A 9479-nucleotide genomic window follows, 5' to 3' on the forward strand; every position below is an offset into this window, starting at 1 on the left:
AATAAACAGTCCTGCACACATTATTACAATGCAGTGTGGTAATTAAACTTCAAAAGCAATCATTATGAATATTTAGCATTTATTTTGCACAATTACTAAATTTTTATTTTTATAGTTTAAAAGAAATAACTCATTAATGTGGAGAGAACTAAGCAAGGTTTTCTATACTATTCCTACCAGTAGATTTAGCTTAAATTTGTTTCTTGCTATGGTCTGGCTATGTCTGGTTATTATTAGCACTCCTATTACATTTTAAGTGGTTCCAAATTTGCAACAAAAATAATAATGTTGAGGGAAGGGTGTGAGTTGATTACATTGACCCCAGTACTTGCCTGGTAATTTTTTACAGGCATTAAGAGGATAAAAGGCAAAAATGATCTCAGAATATAAAGTGTAGGAGGAAGTGCTGCTAAGCACTACCACCACCGCTAATAATAATAATAATAATAATAATAATAATAATAATAATAATAATCCTACTATAGGCACAAGGCCTGAAATTTGGGGAAGGGGGTTAGTTGATTACATCAACCCCAGCACTCAACTGGTATTTATTTCATTAACCCCGAAAGAATGAAAGTCAAAGTCAGCCTTGGCAGAATTTGAACTCAGAATGTAAGGATGGGCAAAATGCCGCTAAATATTTTGCCCGACATGCTAATGATTCTGCCAGCTTTCTGCCTTAATAATAATAATAATCCTTTCTTCTATAGGCACAAGGGTCTGAAATTTGGTAGGAGGGGTCTAGTCAATTACATCAAGCCCAGTTCAAAACTGGTACTTGCTTTATCGACCCTGAAAGGATGAAAGGCAAAGTTGACCTCAGTGGAATTTGAACTCAGAATGTAAAGATAGAAGAGATGCCACTAAATATTTTGTTTAGCGTGCTTATGATTCTGTCAGCTCTCTACCTTAGTAGTAGTAGTAGTAGTAGTAGTAGTAGTAGTAGTAGTAATGAATAAATAAATAAATGTAAAGTCATATTCAGAATAGTTGGGAAAAAAATGGACACATAACAAAAAACAAAGACTATGATTATTAAAAAATTGAGTACATACGTCAGAGAGAAAGAGAAAGCTCATAAAAAAATAAATTTCAAATATCAAATAAACTATGTGGGACTTCAAGAACATTGTATGTTATTTAAATATGATTTGAATTTAAAAAAATAATTAGTTGAATTTTCAGTTGATGCTTCAAAACTGTTCTACATAAGGAATGATAATTATTACAGCTATGCAATATTTTTTTTTTTAAATGTTAAGTGGAACTATTCTATGTCATGTACAGACATTACAGGAAGTCGCATCATATTAGAGTGCTTTCCTACTAACCAATGAAGAATTCAATTCCATAACATGTGTAGTAAATCTAGTACAGCCACTACTTATCATGGTATGACTTCTTACCACCTAAATTGTATGAAAGTAAAATTAGAATGTACAGCTCAATGATGTGTAGCAAATAATTCAACCCTGTGCAGTGCTCATCAATCCAGGCGTTTAAGTGGTAATAACTTCAAAATTAACATGCAAGAGTTTTGGAATATTGATAAATAAATAAAAACTCTAAAGCTTCAACCTCTAATTACTACAAGCAGAGCCTGTGGAAATTCCATGGTTGTTTTGAAAACTGTAAGATGAATGGAAATTTATAGAGAACAATGAAATATATAATTTCTTATGAAATTACATTTTTTCTAAAACGAATTATTCATGAGATGGCATAGAAGTTTGCATAGATTGCACTGAAGGTGCAGTCATAAAAGAGAACACCTTTGAAAGTTAAATTCCTTGTTATAAACTTGTCACTCTACTTTGATAGTTGTTATCTAATATTTTTTACTTTATGACAAGAAGGAAACAATCTCAATTATGGAATGATATCAAATTCATAATCTTTCTATGGTATTATTTTGCTATGGTTCAAATGCTTGTTGAAATTTTTAAATCCTAATATGGTGCAACACATTTTTATTCATATCAGAGAAAAGCTTACATGGTTAGGCTTGAACTCATTGTCTGAGTGAACAAAGTATTGTAGCTGCCCCACTGAATTGTGGATTCTAAAAAACATACCAGTAATGTGGACATAATAGAGGCACAGGCATAAATATATGATTAAAAAAATGTGCTTGGAAACCATACAAATCTGGTTTTAGTCCCTTTGCAAATTATTTTCTATTATTGTCTCAAGTTTAATAATACACCGAAAGAAAGTTGGGAAGTAGAAACTGTATAGAAACCAGTTTTAATATATATATGTGTGTGTGTATATATAAGTTTTTTTTTATTTTAGAGAGAGTGTGTGTGTGTTTACATTTATGCCACTTAAAACTGGTAATATAGCAGTTCAAATACACATTGGTAAAACAAGTATCCAACTAAAAAATATGGACATAGTTGATATACTAGGCTAAATGTTAAAGGCAAGGCACCATGACCTAATAACCTGCAAAATAATAAATGAATATCTGGTTATCTCTATTTCCAGATTTCTAAATTCAGATTCTTCATTTCTTTTAGAGATACATTGTCATCTTTTGGGATTGAAACATTGATTAGGAGACATTTATTTTCTTGTAACTTTAAAAGCAAACATCTTTGAACATTACATTCCGTGTTGTACATTTGTCACTCTTCTATTTTGATTGAAATAAATTGACCAGATTTACTTCAATTTCCCTACCTAGGAGATTAAGGTAAATCTACAAAATGTTACTAATATGAATTGGTATATTCCAAATCTACCTACAAGCCCAACCATCCTCAATTTTTTGCTTCTAATATTTCTACATCTATCTTCTTGTACCTTGAAGGTGTGCTCTGAAACTTTTTCTCCACCAAACTTTCTCCCTTTCCTGCTGGGATAGTCATGCTCTTTTTTCTTGCTTTAGCCTCTTGGCATCTGGCACAAAGCCACCTCCCACAATACTGCATTCCATCTCTGTCCAGAGGTTTGGTCTTGTGAGTTATTTGGTAACCTCACAAGTGCTGGAACCATTGAAAAATGGCTGGCATTAGAAGGGCATTCAGCTGTTGAAAATTTGCCAAAGCAGATCCTGGGGATCAATGCAGACCTCAAGCTGGTCAGATACTGTTAACAGGATAACCCTTGCTAGCATGAAATCTGGATGTTAAAATGATGATGATAGTGAAGATGTTGATGATGATGATATATATAAACAAGTACACCTTAGTTAATAGTATTTATTTAACTGTCAATCGACTTATGAATAATGTAATGTAAATGTATTTCTAATAGGTTATTCCTCTGATTTCCTTTCATAGTGTATCAGTAAATTGTTTTACAAATAATGTAAATTTTATGCTTTGATTTTGTTCCATAATCAGATTGTTATATATATACCTAGATGGGAGTAGAATAATAATATAGATAAACAGATATATTTTAAAGATTTGATTGAGCATAGCATAATTAATTGCACTTAAATTAATTAGAATATATAGTTTAAGTGATTGACAATTAAAAAAAAAAACAACATTTTATACTTGTTTCAGTCACTAAACTGTGGACACACTTCAATGGTTTTAGTCAAACAAATTGACTCCAGTTTCTTTTAGTGAACTAAGTTATGGGAGTAATGGGGACAAACCCTAATACAAAGATGCACACACAAACGTTTATATATATGATGGACTTCTTTTAGTTTCCATCTACTAAATCCACTCATGATACTTTGACTCGTCATGCAGTGGGACTGAACGTGGAACCATGTGGTTGAGGAACATACTTCTTACCACACAGCCACAATAAAACACTACACTTTTCGTCATCTCCATCTTCATTAACCAGCATCTTCATCAATGACACCACCACCACTTTAACAGCTATGACTCTTCTCAGAACATTATAAGCATGTATGCAATTATCTCTAGCATTCCTTTCCCTATAGTCTCACTACTACATTTCCTCTGGTAAACACTCTTCTCTTTTTATCTTTGCCTCTTCTTGAAAGTAAGCATTTACCCAATTAACAAAATAGCATTCCCTATCTCCTACCTTCCTCTCAGTCTCTGTATGTCTATATCTCTTCAATCAATCATTTCACAGAATATTAATATTGTAAGGGTAGACATTTAATCTAGTGAATTATAAAAAAATTAAAACTACACTAGTAATGAAAAAAAAAAGCTTTAGTTTTAAAGGTAATTTTTGTCAATAAAGTCAAGGAACACAGTTCTGAAATCAGAAGTAAATAAAATTGAGTGGGAGCATGCAGTGGGGAGAAACAACATTCTGAATGCATGCTACTTTAAATTTTGGATTTCAGAACTATCCCCCTTGTCTTTCTTGATAAAAATTACCATTAACACTGTCATTTCTCATAATTACAAGTGTAATTTAAATTTTCATTTGTTCAGACTTTCATTGTTAGCTTCAACTTAATATATTTCTTCATGCAGAAGGCATCTCTGGGAAATGAACTCATCACTCCAATGGGAGTTGGTAATTTAGACGATATTCATCTAGTAGACAGCTATAAATTTACTTAGCTTTTAAAAATAATGTTGTTAGAAGTAGTGCTCCAGCGTAGCCTCAGCCTCTGGCAAAAAAAACAAAACAGTATAAGATAAAAAATAGCATATTCTAGATAATCTTTTGCTATTAATAGTCTTATAACTTAATCACACTCCATGGTAAGTCATATTAGAATTAGTGAATGTTTTCACTTAAAGTATTTATCCTCTCAGCCGTTCTAAGACCTAATAAGTACAAGTAAAATTACACTCCCCTGAAGAGGACTAATAAAACTGAAACATGTCTAGGGTTGTCACTTTGCTTGACAATGGTCAAACTCACTGTTTACTGCAGAGGTCTACTCAGTATTTATCCATTTGAATTTTGCAGCTGTCTCCCATGCCTGTCTTCACAAAAAAACAGTAACATTATATACTTTTTACATTACACATGTAATTTTAATTACGAAACTTTTTTTGTAACTCACCACATGATGTATATTAACCTTCCTTACTTCACATGTTCGTCATGCAGAAGACATCCCAGAAAATGTTTTCATGTCATTAATTACTAACCTTACATCCTGTATATTTTCATGAGTGACATACAAATGATGGACTAGGTATTTATTTTGTATAGAGGCACTAGTATGTGTTAAACATATTGCATGACAGTGAAATATAAGTATGAAGTTTTACAAAGAGAAGAAATGAATGTGTATTACATGTATGATAAAACTATATATAAATTTAGATGTGGAAAGATTTCAGTCATATGTTAAAACCCTCTGATGAGAACTGGGTTGAGGAAGTATGAGTCGGTTTTAATTAGAACCAAACTAAGATGAACAAATTAGATGATCGAACAATTAGAGAGATAAATACAGAAATGATAGAATGACAAAATGATACAAAATCATTTGGTATAAGGAATGTTCCTGTTGTACAAATCTTAAGACTTGTGATGTATAGAAGCAAAGCAAGATATCATTTACTTGAAGATATTTTCTACAACTAATTTTGGGATATATTTTATAAGCTTTGTTTAATGAACAGGAACAACATAGAGAATGCACTTTAGTGATGGCAAACTTTCCAGTGCTGGTGCCCAAGAAAATGCACCTAGTATATTTTATGAGAGGTTGATATCAGGAAGGATATTCTGTTGCATAAACCAGACCAAACAGGAAATGTATCAGTGAAACAGTCTTCTGACTCATCTAACTTGTATTGTGATACCAAATCCAACCCATACCAACATGGAAAGAGGATGTAAATGATAACATAGGACATATTTTTTTTATCATCTGCAAAATTCCATTCATAATCATTGGTCAGACACTTGCTTAAAATGTTGCACAGTGGCACTGAATCCAGAATAGTTCTTAACCATACAACTGTATTATCAACAATTATGAAACATTAACTAACTACATCAGATGTATCAATTAATGAAAAGATGGAAAGAGGGGGAAAAAATGTTCTGATGATGGAACTTGAAGTAAATTTATAAATAATAATGTGTAGAATATTGGATTAAAAAACAAAAAACCCTTGGGTGGAAAAAGTTAAAAAAATGAAAAGCTGCCAGACTTCAAAGTTTCTGCATTTTTATGATGTTAAAAAAAAGAAATAAATAACTTTTAATCTGAAAAATTATAATTTAATGAAGAAAAAGTTTAATCAATCTTGAAAAGAATTTCCTTTGATTTTTAAAGCTGCAAAGTAAAACATTTACAATAGTAAATATCACCTGTAAGTAAAAAGAATAGGTTTAACCAAGCTAGAAAGGATCCAACTAGATCATCTCTATATGGTCAGTTTACCTGCAAGAAATAACAGCCAAATATTTCCTTCAATTATAACCCATCTTAAAAAAGAAGGAAAAAGAAAAAATGGCATTAAATAATATAGATAACTGCCTGAAAAAATGGAAAACATATACATAAGATGATCTTGGTTTTGATTATATATCTGCTCAATCAGGATTGATTTGAGGCTACACAACAACTGGTCATAAATTTGAATCTAGCAACATAAATGACTTTGGATAAAAATCCCATTACAAGTCTCAGTCTGCCTACCTAAACTAATATATTATCACTTGAAGATTAATGGTTTAGAACTTAGGACTTCCACTAGTCTACAAAAAAAAAAAAAAAAAAAAAAAAAAAAAAAAAAAGGTTTAGCATTAGGCATAGGAGTGGATGTGTGGTAAGTAGCTTGCTTACCAACCACATGGTTCCAGGTTCAGTCCCACTGCGTGGCATCTTGGATTTGATAGACGGAAACTGAAAGAAGCCCGTCGTATATATGCATATATATATATGTATATATGTGTGTGTTTGTCCCCCTAGCATTGCTTGACAACCGATGCTGGTGTGTTTATGTCCCCATCACTTAGCAGTTTGGCAAAAGAGACCGATAGAATAAGTACTGGGCTTATAAAGAATAAGGCCCGGGGTCAATTTGCTTGACTAAAGGCGGTGCTCCAGCATGGCCGCAGTCAAATGACTGAAACAAGTAAAAGAGTAAAGAGTAATTAGCCACTCCAATTAATTACACTGAATGGAATGTTCACACAATAACTAAATATCTAAAACAAAAAATTCTTTCACAAAGTATTTAATATATTGTGATATATCATTTCTAATATAAAAGCGATGAGTTGGCAGAATTGTTAGCATACTGAACAAAATACTTGGCATTTCTTCTAGTGTCACATTCTGAGTTCAGTCGACTGCCTTTCATCAATGTGACTGACTTGATTTCTCCCCTAAAAATTGCCGGCTTTGTGTCAAAATTAGAGAGAATATTATTTCTAATATAAAAAAAAGCCAAATGAATTATATTTAGTTTTAACATAAAGTTGAAAAGTTTGTATTTTAATAAACTTGAAGATATTTTCTACAACTAATTTTGGGATATATTTTATAAGCTTTGTTTAAGTTCATATAAACACCATTGTTTTATAATTAAAATTTGCATCACATACCATTTTTTTTTTTTTTATCAATTAGCAAGAAGTTCTTTCAAAGTTAGTTACTATTTTGTTTTTAGAATTTATCTTGAGCAGGAATCCACTGTGAAAGAATTTTTGCTCAAAATTTTTGAAGTCAGACAGAAAATTCTCTAGCAATAATGTATGTCCAGGAAACAATATATATTTTGGGTATAATTTTTACCCTATAAACTAAAATATATCAGCACAAGCTAACAAAGGAATCATTCCATTTACTAAAAACAGCAACCAAATTTCATTCAAGTAACACCCAGCCCTTTTAGAAAAAAAATGTAGTTCTTGCTTTACAAAAAGTGAAACAACCACAATAGGAACATCTATCTATGATCATAGTTTTGAATTGAGCAACATATATTAATATTAAATTCTATTCTTAGACATTTTACCCAGTGCTGAAATAGATACTAGTAAGACAATGACTGGATGATAACAAAACAGGTTATGACAAGTTGTTCTAAAGTCCATAGGTTGAAACTGTCTCTTGAAGAAATGGTACTACAGAAATAGGTACAAATTATATTAAGCCACAGAGATTTATGCAGAGTCAAGGAGTCACCAACTGATCAAAATACACCAAAGCCGAAATAGTGTAGTGAGTAGACAATAAGACTTTATTTGATATATCTGATTTAGCAATTACTTTCTAAACATGTATGTCAATCTTTTACTTTTTAAACATTAGGTCTCAAGCTAATATAAGACATCCTTGTTAACAAGTGGTAGTTGATAGAGAATCAGCTGAATGGTTTATCAAAAGTTTAATCCAATAATCATACCTAAACAGATTTATGTTCAATAAAAGGAGTTTGAGTTAACTAACTGTAGCATCTTCCCTTAGGTAAATAAAAGTACCCTACTTATAGGACAGTATTCATACATGCAAACATGTAGCAGTACCTTAGGGGAGTAATTTTGCCAATAAGAAACACACACACTAGTTCTATTTTACTTCTTTTTATTAATTACTAATCAACCATGAAGGCAGTGAGCTGACAGAATTGTTATCAGGTCAGACAAAATGCTTAGTATTTCATCCATCTTTATGTTCTGAGTTCAAATTCTGCTAAGGTCAACTTTGCCTTTCGTCCTTTCAGGGTTGATGAAATAAGTCCCAAATGAGCACTGGGGTCAATGTAATTGACTTACCTTTCTAACAAAAGCGCTGGTCATGCCAAAAATTCAAAAGAGTTGTTACTAATCAACTATAAAAGTAGCATACTGATAGAATTGTTAAAAATTTGTTTCATTGTGCAGTATTTGTTCTGGCTCTTCTTTGCCTTTCATCCTTTTGCAGTTGACAAAGTACAGTACTAATGAAATCCTAAGGATCAATGGTATTGACTAACCGCCCCTCAATCTTGCGCCTAAATCAGAATCAATTGTTAGTTAACTGGCTGCTTGAGTAATTGTTTGCTCAATCAATCAGTTGGTTTGTCAGAGACCTTTCATCAACATGTGATCTCTCAATGAGTAGAGCTTGTAACTCCAAGTCAGTCTCATGTCTGCTTTTATTAGCATACTTACACTAGTGTGTGTGATGGATATGTTTTACTTATATGTTTGGTATCTTTGTGAGCAAGTTATGTATATATGCTGAAGAGGAATTCAGCTTTTTTCTTTTTTGTCGTTGACAGGTCATATTTTATTTTATAACTGTGTATGCCTTGAATTAGCTTTGATATCTCAAGAAAATGAACACCAATGCACAAATGTACTTATTCTCATATGTATACATCCACATATGTAAAGTCATTTACATACACGTATTTAAAGACATTCATTCACATGCAGACAGTATTTGACTACATAGAAGACACTTGTTAATATATATAGTGGTGCCAGAGAACACACATCCAGGGTTAGATGGAAGTGTTTGTGTGTGTCATTGCTAATTCTTCATTACCTTATGTTTACAAATCCAGTTTCATTTAAGTATATATATATATATATATATATATATATATATATATATATAT

Source organism: Octopus bimaculoides, chromosome 6, assembly GCF_001194135.2.
Source record: "Octopus bimaculoides isolate UCB-OBI-ISO-001 chromosome 6, ASM119413v2, whole genome shotgun sequence".
In the NCBI taxonomy this organism is placed as follows: Eukaryota; Metazoa; Mollusca; class Cephalopoda; order Octopoda; family Octopodidae; genus Octopus; species Octopus bimaculoides.